Consider the following 18,668-nt stretch of genomic DNA (forward strand, 5'->3'; position numbering starts at 1 on the left):
GTTTCCAGTTTTTATTTGTGATGTTGACCCTTCATACAAATTTCTTAAGGCTTTTATTAAGGTGACACTAATATTCGTCTGTCGTAACACGTTCCAGAGTTTGTTTACAGGAACTGTATCGTACGCCTTCTGCAAGTCAATAAACATGAGGTGGGCTTCTTGATTTGTGCTTAATTTTTTTTCTATTAGTTGTTTGAGGCAGAAGATATTATCAGTACAGCTTCTTCCTGTTCGAAAACCGGATTGTTCTTCTTCCTCTTGGTCTTTGTACTCCTTCTCAATGCGGTCTCTAATTATTCGTCCATACAAACGGCTGAATGTACTAGTCACTGATATCCCTCTATAGTTTTCACATTTAAGCTTATCTCCTTTCTTATGGATCGACGAAATATAAGCAATTTTCCACTCGTCGGGTATGGGAGAACCATTTATAAATTGATTTATGCACCAAGTGACGGTTTCAAACAATTTTTGTGATCCACATTTTATTAGTTCGGCTGGGATATCGCCTGGTCCTGGAGACCTACCGTTTTTCAGTTCTTTTATAGCTTTTATAATTTCTGTCACTTGTATTGTTATATCTTCTCCTTCAATGTTAACCTCTGTTGGTGATTGAGTTAAGTATTCGTCCCTATTTTCTGTCAGTAGTTCCCCATAGTACTTTTCCCATTTTTGTGTGGATATTAATTGAATGTTTGTGCTCTTCCATTCTCCAATACTTTCTGTGCAAATAATATACTCATCATTAGTATCGATTAAATCATTAGTTTTCGAGATATTTGAAGTTAAAAATGAAGGGGCACAATACATTAATCAAAGTAGCTGTAGTTTCATTTTCAATGAGTTTTCATTTCATTATTTACATAGAAAGTACTGGAAAATCGAAATATTGTGCTAAAATAGCAATTTCGCCAGTGGCGTATAATTTGGGAAGGGTAAACCATGCACTGTCCCCTGTCGTACGCCTCTGGTAGTAGCCAGAAACGTTTGTTTATCATAATTTAGTAGGGTGTACGGCAACTACACTTTATGCAAAGTATGACAAGGAGATGTCAAATAGTTTTAATGTACTGGGTAAAAATATTTATTAAATTTTTAAATAGAACACCTTGTAACTCAGTAACGAGGCCCATTTTATATAAGTGATTTGGGTTAAATCTTAATATTTTGAGGTCTAGAATCTACAACTCAGAGATTGGACATTCTTAATGAATCACCCTGTATAGTAAATACAATATTATTGAACTGTTTTAGTTGTTTCATTATTTTTTACACTTAGTTTTACTACTTTAAAGTGATAATTCAAGATATACATTGAAAAAAATATTTAGTTGTCGTATTAACAAGAATATATGCATAAATGTATGTGAAATATATTTAAAAAGAAGTGACCTTAAAAAATTAATTATCCTGAGTATAGGAATATGTGCAAAATGCATTTTTATATAAATCCAGTAATACTAAATTTGTAAAAAAGATGTTGGCGTTACGAATTGTACCGTCACGAATATATAGTTACGAACTGTCACCGTTACGAAGTGTCGCCATTACGAACTTACGCCGTTACCATTTGTCGGGTTACGAACTGTCGCGTTACGAGATGTCATGGAACCCAAAGATACAGATATTAATATAAGATTAATAATACTTGGGTTTGCCCATCAGAATTGAAAAGACCACGGTGACTAAGCTTGCGCCTAGAATATAAATCTAGTTATAAATTTAAGACAATGAAGAAACGAAGAAATAATCTTTTAAAAGTAGATTAAATTACTCCAGAAAAATGATTTAAGATCATGTGTGAAAGATTTAAATAACCGTTAAATTTTTGACTTTCTATTGAATTCTATTTATTATTAAAAATAGAAAATCTACGGTTTCGTTTTGATTTAAATTTGTCTCCTGCCATCCCCCGATAGTACTATTTCTAGGTCTACCCGTTGTCAAGGAGGCTCTGGTATAAAATAAAACTATTTATACCGCAGTATGGTTAGAACGCCCTCTAACGGGGAATAAGTGAAATGAATGTCGACTCGATTCAAGTTTTCTGTTTAACCCAGGTTTGACAATACCAAAAGCCACAGCTATGAAAATATTCAGGTTCTCTGAACCGCTAATTGGAATATTTTCCTAGCGGTGCCTTTTGGTATTGTCATACCTGGGTTAAACAGAAAATTTGAATCGAATCGACATTCATTTCACTTATTCCCCGTTAGAAGGCGTTCTAACCATACTGCGATATAAATAGTTTTATTTTATACCGAGAAACTACGGACGTGTTGGTGTAAATTTGCCTTCTGCAGAGGCTCCTTGACAACGGGTAGACCTAAAAATAGTACTATCGGGGGATGGCAGGAGACAAATTTAAATCAAAACAAAACCGTAGATTTTCTATTTTTAATAATGTAACTCCCGCTTCGCGTCGTTCGGCAAACTGCAGTCGCGTGCGGAAAAGTATGACTTTCTGCACTTGTTAGGAAAATAACTATAATGCAAATAAGGATAAAGTAATTTAATAAACTTTGTTTGAAAGTCTATGAACTAAGCTTTGGCTTAGTTCATAGAATATTATAGTTTATAAAGCCCATTCCCATGCGTAAAAGCCGAGTTGCAATCGAAAAATCTTAAAAAAATACATATTTTTCAATTTTCAATTTGCATTATGCACTAATTTTACAATATCCTGAGTTCTAATTATTGGATTATTATAATTATTTATTATATTATCATTATTTTCTTGGTTTTTTATTAGGAAACTTTATTCGAAAAACATTTTCTTTTAATTTACGACCTAAGGTCTTATAGGTAAACAATTAAATTATTTATAACAATTTCTAGACCTCTCGGATCGAAAGCCACTCTCGAAATTCGTTATTAGTAGCCAAAAATATCGTGACAAGACATCTCGTAATGCGACAGTTCGTAATCGCACAAACGGTAACGGATAATTCGTAACTATACATGTTCGTAACGGTACAATTCCTAATATCAATACTGTAAATTGTATTAATTGTTATAGTACTTACTTACTTAAGCCGTCCTCTTGTACCTTACGGTGTCGAGGTAATTGTTATAGTATAGTATATTATTCAACGAGCATGTAATAGTCATTACATGCAAGTAGAATACTATACTTTTTCTACGACCTTCTTTATTTTAATTAGTAAAAGAATATAATTATCAACTACTCGAGATTAAAATTATAATTTACAAAAATATTTTTTTACAATTTTATTTACCAATAGTACACGGCTGAATACCTAATTGGTTGCTTACTATTAATTAGCAATGCTGTCTTAATTATGTACCTATTGTAAAAGACACAACAAGAAATAAATAGTCAATTCAAGTTATATGCATTTCCGAAAAATTATGAGTATAAATTTGTACCTCCTGTAATTGTAATAAACAGGAAATGGCTATTGTCGGTGGACGTATTTAAAAAGTTATAATGCACATTTATATTTAACGTATATATAATATAAGAATATTACTATATATAATATGTTATATTTAAAATATATATCACAAGATAACTTTATAAAATAAACACAATATAAGTTTTAAATTCCAATAAACACAGCAAATACGCTAACGTCACTGTCATTGAAAATGGTAAATGTCAAAATTCATAATAGTAAACAAAGTATAAAAGTAAAAAATATACGGACGCATTGTTCCAGTTAAAAATCCTTTAAAAATTTGTCGGAAGTTAATTATTGATATAAATAATTACAATAAATATTTTGTTAAATAAACAAGTAATTTTACTGTCAGTAATTTTATTTGCAGTTTATATAAGACTAATATTAAAAGTGATATTCGCCACTTAAACCTAACTTCAGCCCGTGAGTAATGACCAGGTAGTAACTTCAGCCCGTGAGTAATGAACTATTACTCACGGGTAAAGTAATAGGTGTTATTATCTATTCAAAAATAGCGAATAATGAGCACATTACTAAACGGTCGTAGAAAAAATACATTATTATTAACTAAAAGGGGTAGTTCCCTGGGTTGGTTGTATACCTTATAGTTAAACTAACTGGAACATGAAGTAAAACCACTTCTATGTAAAAGGTATATTTACTAAAATTTTTAAAAATCCAAATGGATTGAATAAAATGTGTTCATCAGAACGTTTTCGAACCTATCGGTCCATCATCAGTGAATTTGAGTACTTGCAAAATAGCCCCAGAACCAAAAAATGGTTGTGATTATAAATCAATCTACATTGTGTGAAAATAATATTGTAAAGGCTAAACGCCGATGTTCATGGATATAACCTCTGGGAACATGGTGATACTCTACCCGAGGACCCAATGAACCATCTTAGGTCAACGATGACTACCATGTGTCCACATTATTATTAATTTATTTAATGTCCGACTGGTATATTATTTGACCAATAATAACATGATTTCAGTCAGTTAAATATGATATGTTTCCCTAGGGCGTTATATTTTAAAGCAACACCCTAGTAAAATATATTAAATAATATTAAATTTAAATAACTAGTTAAATATTGTCAAGTTAACAAATAACAACCTAAGTAAAACTATGGTTACCACAATTACGTTACGACTATGGCTGGTAAATGTACTTATTTGAAAACCAATTAATTCAAAATTCTTTCAATTTTTTTGCATATAAAGAATATTTAGTCGGATATTAAACGTTGAAGGCACCACGGGTATTATGGATAATAACGCTTTCGGTCAACGTACATCCCTCGGGCCAAAGGTCCTCGGGATATACACCATTGACCTCAAGCGTTATTATCCTTATAATATCCTTGGTACCTTAGTAACTCCTATTATTTGTTTCATTACTTTTTACTCTTAGTTTTACTACTTTAGAGTGATTCAAAATAAAAATTAAAAAAAAATTCTTTAGTTGCCATATTAATAAGAATATATTTATACAAAAATGTGTGTGAAATATATTTAAAAATAAGAACCCTTAAAAAATACCATTACCTTTATAGGAATGTATGCAAAATGCATTTTTGTATAAATTCAGTAATACTAAATTTGTAAAAAGAAATATTGGCGTTACGAATTGTGCCGTTACGAATATGTATAGTTACGAACTGTCGCCGTTACGAAGCGTCGCCGTTACGACCTGTCCATTACCATTTGACGGGTTAGAAGCTTTCGCGTTACGAGATGTCATGGAACAAAAAAATACATAAGAAATACTTAGGTTTGCATACCAGAATTGAAAAGGCCACGGTGAAAAGGCCATACCACGGAAAAGAAACGAAGAAGTCATGTTTCCGAAGTAGATACAATTACTCCAGAAAAATTATAGAATTAAGATACGGTGTGAAAGACAAACAAAGTTACATTTTTGACTTTTTATCGAATTCTATCTATTATATTTCAACCTATTAAAAATTCAACAACTTTATTTTGCAAAAACTCCGATTAACACTAACAATTTTAATAATTAGAAAAAATTTAGCAAACTGCGATTTAAGTTTTTTTAATAATTTATGTGTGGTTTTTGTAATATGTAATTTATGTAATAATTTATGTGTAATTTTAATAACTGTGTTAATAATTTATCTCTAATATAATAATAAAATTTTAATAATAATTTTTCTCTAAATTTAAAAATCTTTCGGCAAACTAAAACTACGTCAAAGGAGTGTTTAACCGTATTATGTACATTTTTGTGCTTTTTAAAAATAATTTGCATATAAAATAAGCGAGTACAGGATTGTGTAGAAAGATCATGCAACAAAATAGGTGGATTACCCCAAAATCCGGTTTAGAAAGGTTTCGAAGTTTCGAGTCAGCCCGCGACTTCGCCAGTATTTGAATGTGTCGATGGAAGACAACCTTTGACGAGGTGAACTCGCTGGTGAATGATTATTCGAAATCCGCAGGAGTTTTAAAAACGCATGTATACTCTTTTCGGATGCCATAAGCGCCTGCTTATTAACTCGCACGCAATCTATATAACACGGTTGCTGCCAGTTGTAGGTAATTTAATGGCAAATTATGTTGCACATTTGGTGACTACAGAGTGAATAACCTTAACATATTATGTAACTAAAAAATAATAAAAGTAATGATGTTGCTTAGAGAATTATTTTTTTTTTATTATCATCCAAGAGTTTTTACAATCTGTTTTACAATGAAAACAATAAGTAAAATTGTTTGTCTCTACAATGACAGAGAAATGTAAGGTCCAGTGACCAAAGCATCACGACCTACATTGGCTTGTTTACCAATGAGATGCGAACATACATTATATACGCGAGCACAAAAACTAAAAACGTCACAGAACATAATGGCTGTGGGCTGTTGAAGGCGTAGTTTCCACTGCTGTAGGCTCTAACAGGATCGCTTAGTGTCCAAGGGATCATATCGCTTAAATCTCTTCGCTTGTTGCTTGTTGAGAACTTTGTGTGTCAGGGTGTTGGGATGCACTCTCAACCTATTTTGATATTGTTTAGAAGATTTTTTTTGCACTCGTCAGAGATTGTTAGTATCTGAAGCTGAAAATATCTATATATTGCGTCATTCTGGATAAACCAAGGGGCATTAGCGATTGTTCTCAGAGTTTTGGATTGAAATCTTTGTTATAAACTAAACAGTTCCAGATACAGAATCCACCATTATAATAAAATTAAAATGGTAAATAATTATTTAAATCTGAAAACTTTTCTTGTTGTAAATTCTTTCTGGTACATCCTTAATCTGTGACTTTTACAATTTATAAGACAATAGACGACGAATGTAGAAAACGAAAAGGACTCTACTATATACAGTCACATTCCTTTTTCATTCGTCTAGGAAAAGGACAGAAAGAAATTTCCTAGTACTCAAATCTGAGTAAAGATAGAAAAGAAAAAGACGGTTTATGCTTGCTTTCAATTTATGGTGATGCACAATCCCTAGACAGCTGTTTCTGTCCTACAGACTTCCTCAGCAGACCTAGCGTGCACACCTCTGAAGCAAAACGAAGCCAAACCATCTACTTATGTGGAATTTCAAAGATCATTTTAAATCTACTTTGGGACGCAATCAGCGACATCTCTTAAATAAACTGAAAAGTCTCAGATACAGAGTCCACCATTATAATAAATCTGAGACTTTTCAGTTTGTTTAAGAGATGTCGCTGATTGCGTCCCAAAGTGGATTTTAAATGATCTTTGAAATTCCACATAAGTAGATGGGTTGGCTTGGTTATGCTTCAGAGGTGTGCACGCTAGCTCTGCTGAGGAATTCTGTAAGACAGAAACAGCTGTACAGGGATTGTGCATCCCTCTGAATCGAAAGCAAGTATAACCGTCTTTTTCTTTTGAAATATTTGTATTTTCATAATATTAGGCATGCTAGCTGATCCCCAGAGCTGCGAACCATATGTCCAAAAGGGTTTTGTTATTGTTTTATATATCAACAGGTTGTTATCGATCGATAGGTGAGAGTTTTTTCCTAACATCCAGTAAAGTTTTTTGTATAAGATTTCGAGTTGATGTCTTTTTGTCCATATATTTTTGGTCCAAGTTAGTCGTTTGTCAAGGTGAATACCCAGATATTTTACGTCATCATTTTGAGATAAAGAATGTCCACCGAGGTTAACTTGTGGACATGAATCTCTTCTTAGAGTAAATGTAATGTTTGTGGATTTTGAGGGGTTTACTCTAATTCTCCAGAGTTTAAGCCATTCATTTGTCAGTCTCTCTGATGGTATTATTGGATTACCATGAAAGGCCAGGAAAGCAGTATCATCTACAAATGTTGCAAACGGTAGGTTATTACTAGTTGGTAAGTCAGCCGTATATATTAGGTACAGGTTCGGTCCGAGCACACTACTCCGAGGTACACCAGATAAGATGAGTTAGAGTTTTGTATAGGCTTCACTCTGTTCTACTAGATATCTTCTTTCTGTAAGGTGTTATTGAAGCTGTTTGAAGTAAGGGTAAGGTAGGTTTTTCTTTAATTTATACCGAAGTCCTGTGTGTCACACCTTGTTAGCTTGAGAGGTATCTAAAAAGGCTGCAGTGAAGTATTGCTTGTTTTCGAGACTAGTTCTTATTGTTGTGTATAATCTGTGAACTTGTTCTATTGTACCATGTTGGTTATGAACTCCGAATTGATGGTCAGGTAGGAGACTCTTTTCGTTCAATATGGGTTTGATAACTACTTGATAATACAGCCTGTGACTTCGCCAGTTTTTGAATGTGTCGATGGAAGACAACCCTTGACGAGGTGAACTCGCTGGTGAATGATTACTCGAAATCCGCAGGAGTTGTAAGAACGCATGTATACTCTTTTCGGATGCCATAAGCGCCTGCTTATTAACTCGCACGCAATCTATATAACACGGTTGCTGCCACTTGTAGGTAATTTAATGGCAAATTATGTTGCACATTTGGTGACTACAGAATAAATAACCTTAACATATTTAACTAAAAAATAATGAAAGTAATGATGTTGCTTAGAGAATTATTATTTTTTTTATTATCATCCAAGAGTTTTTACAATCTGTTTTACAATGTAAACAATAAGTAAAATTATTTGTAAAACGAGGAAGACGAAAAGCCCTAGATACAAAGTTTACTACATTTAAAAAATTAGAATAATTAAAATAAAAATAATAAACAATATTTCAAATCCAAGACTTTTCGTAGTAAATCATCATAACTTTATATTACTATAAATTTAATTTCATGTACAGTTAGTTACCTTCACATTTGAATTTAATTCTGAATTATTTATTAATGATTTTATAGTTTGACACTTTTAAATTTTAGCAAATTTTTACCTATTTACTATTGTTCAGTTTAATTTCAATGTCTCCAACAAATAAAAATTAAAACATTTTCACAATCACACCACAAATAATACACAATTGACCAATTCTGGTTTTAAGAAAATTGCACAACCAATCTTACATCCATCAGTTCTTGAACATCCAGAACAACATCTAATAATCCCAATAAATTTAAAAATATACACTTTAAAAATAATTTAAAAATAACATCACTTTATATATAACAAACAATTTTTGGTTTCACGGTTTAATGTCGTGTTCCCTTACTAATCCCCTCAAGATCCTGCCAATTATTTTTGTTTTGTTTGTACATTACAATCAAATCTGTCCCTCTAACATCTCTCCCTTTAGCATAATTTGGAGAAAAAGTATGATATTGAATACTACTATATTCTTCCCTTATACCGGAAAGTAAGTGTACATTTTATACTTATACTTGACATACTTTAGTTGCCACTACATTTGAATGCTTGCATGTATGTGAGTGTGAGGGTTGTTAAACCATATTTACGTACATTTTAGCATTTATATGTATGCATGAATATATATACTTTAATATTGGCTTCATCTTTACCCTTCGATTTCAACTAGACCACTTAACTAACTCTGGTTTTTTGTTATTTGTAGCATTTAATTTTACTTTTACCGTGACCTGAAGATGCTGTGAATATTGTAGACAGCGAAACCGGTCGTCAGTTGTAAAATAAATTGTTTGTGAGAACGTCTCTTTTTTCTTTACTACAATAGTATGGACTCACATATGCAACCCATTCATCATTATTCCAAGACTTTTCGTTAAGAAACTGCTTTCTGGTCGATACTGTATCTCCGGATTTTAAATATATAAGCACAAGAGACGACGATTATAGAAGAAAGCAAATAAAGGACACTTTGTCCACGTATTTACCTTCTTTTCGTCTAGGAAAAGGACCGAAAGACAGTTTCAGGTACCCAAATCTGAGTTAAGATGATAAAGATAAAGGCAGTTTTTGTTTTTATTTGACTCAGAGTTGCACCACCATTTCTATATAGCTATTTCAGCATCTATGCATCCTCAGTGGAGCTATGCAGTCACAACTCTGAAACAAATATCAACAACCCTGCCTATTTAAGGCAAAACATCGCGATGCAATGATTCCGCCTTTTGAGACGCAAAACAGCGACATCTCTCGTAATACGAGGAAGACGAAAAGCCCTAGATACAAAGTTTACTACTTTTATACAATTAGAATAATGGAAATAAAAATAATAAACAATATTTTAATTAAAAGACTAAGTTTTTCAACCTAATAAAAATATTTGTAAATTAAATATTTTTAAAAGATTTTTAATTGAAAAACTTTATTGGCCCATTTCCTGGTGACAACCTCCAAGGCTTCTACAATATGCAAGCCAAATGGATGCTGCAGTGAAGACTAAAGGGAAGGAATTCTACACTATGCAATTCACAACCCCCGTCTGCAGCGTGGTAAAGCTCCAACGGAAAATGGACCTAGTTACTCTATAGGAGTAATACTAATATAAAAATAAAAATGTATACCATTTTTATTCATTCAGTTGCGGTGCGTTTTATTAGGTTGAAAAACTTAGTCTTTTATTTAGCAGATGCCGCTAGGCACCTACTACCATCTCGTCAGTTGCGGTGGGAGATGGATATGTCGAAGATTTTTACCTGGGCCAGAGAAAAGCAGCCTATGCAGTCTCTGATGAACCTCTAACAAGAGGTGAAATCGTCGATAAGAGTGCTGGCTGCACTCTCTGATCTGAGTAAAAATTAAGACAGTTTTGGTTTCGCACCGCAACTGAATGAATAAAAATGGTATACATTTTTATTTTTATATTAGTATTACTCCTATAGAGTAACTAGGTCCATTTTCCGTTGGAGCTTTACCACGCTGCAGACGGGGGTTGTGAATTGCATAGTGTAGAATTCCTTCCATTTAGTCTTCACTGCAGCATCCATTTGGCTTGCATATTGTAGAAGCCTTGGAGGTTGTCACCAGGAAATGGGCCAATAAAGTTTTTCAATTAAAAATCTTTTAAAAATATTTAATTTACAAATATTTTTATTAGGTTGAAAAACTTAGTCTTTTATTTAGCAGATGCCGCTAGGCACCTACTACCATCTCGTCAGTTGCGGTGGGAGATGGATATGTCGAAGATTTTTACCTGGGCCAGAGAAAAGCAGCCTATGCAGCCTCTGATGAACCTCTAACAAGAGGTGAAATCGTCGATAAGAGTGCTGGCTGCACTCTCTGATCTGAGTAAAAATTAAGACAGTTTTGGTTTCGCACCGCAACTGAATGAATAAAAATGGTATACATTTTTATTTTTAATATTTTAATTGTTAAAATTTTATTTAATAATTGTATAAAAGTAGTAAACTTTGTATCTATGGCTTTTCGTCTTTCTCGTATTACGAGAGATGTCGCTGTTCTGCGTCTCAAAAGGTGGAATCATTGCATCGCGATGTTTTCCCTTACATAGGCAGGCTTGTTGATATTTGTTTCAGAGTTGTGACTGCATAGCTTCACTGAGGATGCATAGATGCTGAAATAGCTATATGGAGATGGTGGTCCAACTCTGAGTCAAATAAAAACAAAAATTGCCTTTATCTTTTCCAAAATTATTTGTCTTTACAATGACACAGAGATGTAAGGTCCAGTGACCAAAGTATCACAACATACATTGGATTGTTTACCGGTGGCACAAAAACTAAAAATGGCACAGAACACAATGGCTGGGAGCTGTTGTAGACTCTGTCAGGATCGGTGAGGTAGGTCCCAGGATCATATCGCGTCAATCTCTTCGCTTGTTGTTTGTTGAGAAGCTTGTGTTGTGGTTGTGTTCCAGGGTGTTAGGATGAACTTGCAACCTATTTTGATATTGTTCAGAAGATTTTTTGCACTCATCAGAGATTATTAGTATCTGAAAATCTCTATGTATTGCCATGGTATACTTGATATACCAAGGGGCATTAGCGATTGTTCTCAGAGTTTTGGATTAAAATCTTTGTATTTTCATAATATTAGATTTGCCAGCTGATCCCTAGAGCAGCAAACCTTATGGCCAAATGGGTTTTGTTATTGTTTTGTATATCAGCAGTTTGTTATCGATCGTTAGGTGAGAGTTTTTTCCCAACATCCAGTAAAGTTTTCTGTATAATATTCCGAGTTGACGTCTTTTCGTCCATATACTTTTGGTCCAAGTTAGTCGTTTGTCAAGGTGAATACCTAGATGTTTAAGTCATTATTTTGAGATAAAGGATGTCTATCGCGGTTAACTTGTGGACATGAATCTCTTCTTAGAGTGAATGAAATGTGTGTGGATTTTGAGGACTTTAATCTAATTCTCCAGAGTTAAAGCCATTCATTTGTTTCGTTCGGATGACGCAGTCTCTCTGATGCTATTATTGGATTACCATGAGAGGCCAGGAAAGCAGTATCATCTGCAAATGTTGCAAGCGTTAGGTTATTACTTGATGGTAAGTCAGCCGTATATATATCAGGTACAGGTTAAGTCAGAGTACACTACCTTGAGGTACACCAGATAGGATAGGCTAGAGTTTTGTATAGGCTTCACTTTCTGTAAGGTATGATTAAGCAGTTTGAAGTAACGGTAAGGTAGGTTTTTATTTAATTGGTACCGAAGTCCTGTGTGTCACACCTTGTTAGACTGAGAGGCATCTAAAAAGGCTGCAGTGAAGTATTGCTTGTTTTCGAGTCTAGTTCTTATTGTTGTGTATGATCTGTGAACTTGTTCTATTGTACCATGTAGATTACGAACTCCGAATTAATGGTCAGGTATTAGACTCTTTTCGTTCAATATTGGTTTGATAACTACTTGATAATACAGACTGCGACTTCCCAGTTTTTGAATGTCTCAATGGAAGACAACCTTTGACGAGGTGAACTCGCTGGTGAATGATTATTCAAAATCCGCAGGAGTTTTAAAAACGCATGTATACTCTTTTGGGATCTATATAACAATCTGTATAACACGGTGGCTGCCATTCGTAGGTAATTTAATGGCAAATTATGTTGCACACTTGGTGACTACAGAATAAATAACCTCAACAGATGTAACTAAAAATAGAAAAAAACTAATATATTGTTTCGAGATTATTGAACTATTACTTTGTTGGGATATAATTATATGGGGTCCGGACAAATAATCCCCTGACAAATAATCCCCGACAAAAAATCCGCACAAATTATCCCTGGACAAAAAATCCCTAGACAAAAAATCTCCGGACAAATAATCCCCGGACAAAAAATCCCCACAAAAATCCCGGATAAATAATCCCCACAAATCTTTTTGGACAATATATCCCCACAAAAAAGCCCGGACAAAAAATCCTTAAGAAATATTTGCTGAAAAATAGTTAACAGATAACAATAGAAACATATTATGTATAGTCATTTTATTATATTATATATAGTTAAATTAACTTTCTATTCTCATACTATAATACAGGGTGAGGCAGATAAAGGGCCTATTAGAAATATCTCGAGAACTAAAGGTAAGAAAATCATGAAAATTGTTATATAGGGATTTTGAGGTGTGAACTATTTAATGAAAATATTTTGGTCTATTTGCTACTTCCGGTTATACCGGAAGTTGATTGTAACTTCGTTTTTTTAAATGGGACACCCTGTATATTTTTGCATTTTTCGATTCTCCTCGATTTCTTCTGTCTTCAAATATAAGGTTTTGTAATATTATACAGGGTAGGTTAAAAGATAATTACGTTTTCTTATTAATTTCGTAGCGATATTCACACCCTGTAGGCTTGTAGTAGTTTGGCATAATAAATTATATTTATGTTCAAATGATTTTTAATGTAGTCTACTATTGATAGGAATATTGGTATAGTTAAATTTTTCGTTTTAGTATACAGGGTTGGTCGAAACTCGGAATGAGTATTTTCTGAGTTTTCTTAAATAGAACACCCTGTATTTTAGTATTGTAATGAAATGTTGTTTTATGGTACATTTTAATTACTTAAGCACTCCCTATACCTAACTGCTTTAATTTGTGAGTTATTGGTGATTCAAGCAAAACATTAATTGCAACACAAAACATGTGAAATTGTATTAGGTTGGGCGTGAAAATATTCAATCACAAATAATTTCTGGACTGCGACAGGGAGATCCGTTGTTCCGATTGTTGTTTAACCTGACCTTACAATATGGCATGCGAAAAATTTATCCAAAAATCAAACCAGACATAGCTGCTCGGAGAGAGGCCAGATGGGAGAGGGTCTGAAGGATGGCCTAGAAAAAGGTGGACAGATGCAGTCAGAGAAGATCTGGAGGAAATGGAAGTAAGACAATGGGAAATAGTGGTACAGGACCGACAAACATGAAAGGCAATAGTAAACGCGGCAAAGACTCTCGAAGAGTTATAACGACATTGATGATGAGATGACTAAATATTTTTGACGTTAAATTTACAAAAAGGAACAGGATTTTTGCACTACAATCAAGATTATCGTTTTCAAGACCAGGAGCTATCATCACGAATACGCAATGTTTTGAACATAGTTATTCAAAGCAGAGTGAGCAAAAGATTTAAGCGAATAATTACAACATGATTCCCACAGCCTTAGCTCATTCCCCATATCTTCCACGATTTTTGAAAAAACTCACTCTTTTGTCAGGTAAAATTTGAAGTTTTCGACATGGAATTGGAATTCGAAATTCGGTAATCGAAATTACAATTCATGCTTAATCTTAATTGCTATTAATTATTTTCGGGCCGAAAAGCGGTTTCATCTATAACTCTCATGCACTGAGACTTAAAAATATTTGCGTTGATTGCATTCACTGGAAAACTTTTAGAGAACTATTCGGCAGCAAATATTTCTTGAGAATATTTTGTTCGGTATTTTTTGTTGGGATATTTTGTCCAAAAAAATTTGTGAGGATTATTTGTCTTTCGTGGGAATTTTTCGTCCGGGGATTATTTGTCCGGAGATTTTTTTCCGGGGTTTTTTGTCCAGGGATAATTTGTGGGGATTTTTTGCCCGGGATTATTTATCCGGGTATTATTTATCCTAGCTTCTTTACAGTGTGTAAAAATGTTTAATTCCTAGCTAAGCGCTTTCGGGTTGAAAAGCCATCTTCAAAGCTATGCTCAAAAACTATAAAGTACGACTACCAAACAGAGATACCATTTTTTATATAAAAAAAAATTAATTGAAAAAATTCCTTAAAAAGTTACAAACTTGGAAGATCTTTTGATATATAAAGTTTTTAAAAAAATCTGGAAACTGCACATTGGAACTTCACAAAAACACATTAAGAAATTTAAGCATGGTAAGGTGTATTGGGCCGGATTGGTCAGGCGGTAGGATGTTTGACTTCCACACAAGTAGGCTGGGAATCGAATCCCAGCGCCGGCAAGAACATCTAGAAATTTTTAAAAATGTCTATAGTCCTCATGTTGACTGAGCCTGAATAAATTGAGTACATTGGGTAAAACCAGGGGCATAGTCCGTTCTTTAACGGTAAAATATTGCAAAACCTCTAAATTTTAAAGAACCGCTTGGATTGACATGAAATTTGGCATACACATAGCTAACAAGTCAAAGAAAAAAAGTGATATTGTGCCGATATGTGCTTTTGCCCTAGGGGTGGTTTTCACCCCCTCTTGGGGGTGAAAAAATATTCGTCAAAAGTAAGTCAGGAAATGGATAAACTCGCTAATTTTAAGTAACTTTTGTTCTATAAAGTCAATACTTTTCGAGTTATTTGGCAGTGAATATGTTCATTTTTTCAACAAAATAACCACGCTTTTAGACGGTTTTTCGCAAATAACTCAAATAATAAGTATTTGGTCGAAAAAACATTCTTAGCAAAAATATAGCCTGTAAAAAATTTAAAAAAATGGTGTATATATCACGTCTCTATACCCAGTAGAAGCAGAGTTATAGCTAATGAAAAATAGGTTCATATTCGTCAAATTCCAAGTGGAATACTTTAACGTGAAATAACCAAAAATGAAGCACATTTCGGGGAAAACCCATTACAACTTATTTAAAGTGTTTAAAAAAAGCTTCATTTTTGTTTTATGAAAAAATTTCTAGCATCAAAAGTAAACAAGTTACGCTAAAAATAAAGTTCTTCCCTTTTTGTTTTGGTAAAAAAATCGAGAAAATCACCCCCTAATTAATATCTTAAATGAACTTAATTGTTACGACTTCACAAGTTTCTTGACTCGTGTATGTATTGTTTATATGATCTGTAAGTTTCATCGGTTCAAAGTCCTTATTATTGAAAGGGCTGTAGTTAAAAGAGGTTGAACGAGTCACTGATCACGAATGTATGCAAATTTAGAAACACCAAATCTTAATCAATTTTTGTCTAACAGGAACACAAAAAAGTACATGATATTCTGAAAAGCAATGCTGACATTTTGTTTTTCGAAATTTTTGGTATCTCTAACAATTTTTAAGTTATTTTGAAAAAAAGCATATTTTTCAAAATTAAAATTTTTAAAAATTTTACTTTGAAACCAATTTTTTTCAAAAATAAGCACTTTGAATCGATGAAACTTACAGATCATATAAACACAACATAAGTAAAATAATCTGTGGAGCGGTAACGATTAATTTCATTTAAGTTGCTAATTAGGGGGTGGTCTTCCCGATTTTTTTTTGCAAAAACAAAAGGGACCAACTTTATTTTGAGCGTAACTTGCTTAAATTTAATGCTAGAAACTTTTTGTAAAAACAGAAATAAAGCTTTTTTAAACACTTTAAAAACGTTATAATGGATTTTCCTCAAAAAGTGCCTAATTTTTTGCATATTTCACGTCGAAATATTATATTTGAAATTTGGTGAATATGAATCTATTTTTCATTGGCTATAACTCTGGTTCTACGAGATCCAGAGACCTAACGCGTACACCATTTTTTTACTTTTTTATAGGCTATATTTTTGCTAAGAACGTTTTTTTCGACAAAATACTTACTTTTTGAGTTATTTACGAAAAACTGTCTAAAATGTGGTTATTTTGTTGAAAAATGAACATATTCACTCGCAAATAACTCAAAAAGTGTTGACTTGGCTAAAAAGCTTTATAGAACAAAAGTTACTTAATTAGTCAATTTACCCATTTCCGGACTTATTTTGGACATATATTTTTTCACCATCAAGAGGGGGTGAAAGTCACCCCCAGGGCAAAAGCAAACATCAGCACAATATCACTTTTTTTCTTTGACATGTAAGCTATACGTATGCCAAATTTCATGTCAATCCAAGCTGTTCTTTAAAATTTAGAGCAAAAACCGTGAAAGAATGTACTAGTAATAATAGGCTGTTAAAGCGTAGTACTGACCGTGTTACCCTCCTTTTATACCGTAGGTCCTAAATGTTTAAATCATAAATACATGGCTGACCTATGGTAAAGAATTTAAAAGAAGAAAATAAACAACAAAATGAGATAATTATGAAACAAGAAGCAAATTTCTTGAAACTTCAAAATCGAATGGAAAAATATGAAGATGAGATGGTTTTATTTAGAGAAAATGCAGGAAGAAGTAAACCAGTTTGCTGAGGAAACGGAAAAGCAAATAGAATCCCATAAAAAGCAGATACAGAAAGAAAATGAGGAAGGAAAATTCGAGAATGCATTAAATTTTGACATGGAAAAAATGAAAGAAAAATTTGAGGAGATAGGAAAATATCAAAAATGGGGAGACTCGAGAAGTAATTATTTTACACAGCTCTAATGAGAGCAGAATCCAATTTGACGGGGATATTACTAAACGACATCCAGTACCTTTCATCAAAATCTTAAAAATCAAATTCCAACATATGCAGAACTTCGAAGACTGGAAATTGAGAAGAGAAAGCATTAAAAGCAGAGACATTGAGGTGACTTCATGGAGGGATTTTAAGACAAAATTTCTCCTGTATTTCTGGAAAAAATCAAAGCAAATGGATATCAAGCAAGAACTGCAGAATTGAAAATATGTACCATGAAAGCTCAGGGATATCCGACGAACGATATGCTCGACAAATATATAACAACGCGCAGCACTTAGAATATACTTATTCCCAGGAACAATTAGTTAAGCTCGCCATGATGAAACTATGGAAGACTGCGCCACCTTACAAAATTATCACATCATTGGGCTATCCACAATTTGCCGCCTTCCCCCCGCCAATTTTTACTTTTTACCAAAATTTGCCGCCTCCTGAATTCTGCCGCCCTAGGCTACAGCCCATTCAGTCCATATGTAAATCCAGCCCTGATTGATAGCTTATACCAGTTCCTACAGGTAAGAGAGTCTATTCGAAAAGAAAAAAGTAATAAAAGAAAAGACGAATGTACAGACAACAAGACGTTCAGTACAACAGAGCTTCAGAACAATCTGAAAGGCCAGCTCGTCAAACAAACTTTGAACAAAGAAGAGAACACACATAATGTGTTATCAACAACTACAATTGGGAACATAATTACCAGGCAAGGAGAAATTTCAATCATCCACGACAGGAATACGTATCGAAATCATAACAATAATAACAAAATACCGACACAAAATGTATATCTCAAAAATCGATACAATAACGAAAAACGCATGACAGAGAAGAGAAGTAAACAATGTCAATATCGAAAGAAAAGAAAAAAAGATCAGAATAGTGTACAACTAGACGATAAATCGTATCAGTCGGTTTTTCTCGACGGCGCCCAATAAAGAAAATTAAAAAACAAACTGAAATTTTTGTCACCCTAAATAAATTATCAAATTAGCTGGAAACGATATAAAATCGAATTTAATGTATGTAGATGTTTTTACTAACAAAACAGAGTAAAATTTTTTATAGATTCCAAATCGGAAATCTCGTTAAGGGGATCGGTACAAAGTTTCG

General features: G+C 33.3%; 1 protein-coding gene across 1 annotated transcript in view; it reads right to left on the minus strand.

Annotated features, from left to right (window-relative positions):
• The window catches only part of LOC114335930 (uncharacterized), a 67,964-nt gene extending 62,056 nt beyond the window's left edge, over positions 1-5,908 (minus strand). The window contains exon 1 of the mRNA XM_028286222.2: positions 5,760-5,908. The gene's annotated coding sequence lies outside the window, so the exon portion shown is untranslated. The remainder of the gene's footprint in view (positions 1-5,759) is intronic.
• Between the last annotated feature and the right edge of the window lie 12,760 nt (positions 5,909-18,668).

Source organism: Diabrotica virgifera, chromosome 1 (genome assembly GCF_917563875.1).
Source record: "Diabrotica virgifera virgifera chromosome 1, PGI_DIABVI_V3a".
Classification (NCBI taxonomy): domain Eukaryota; kingdom Metazoa; phylum Arthropoda; class Insecta; order Coleoptera; family Chrysomelidae; genus Diabrotica; species Diabrotica virgifera.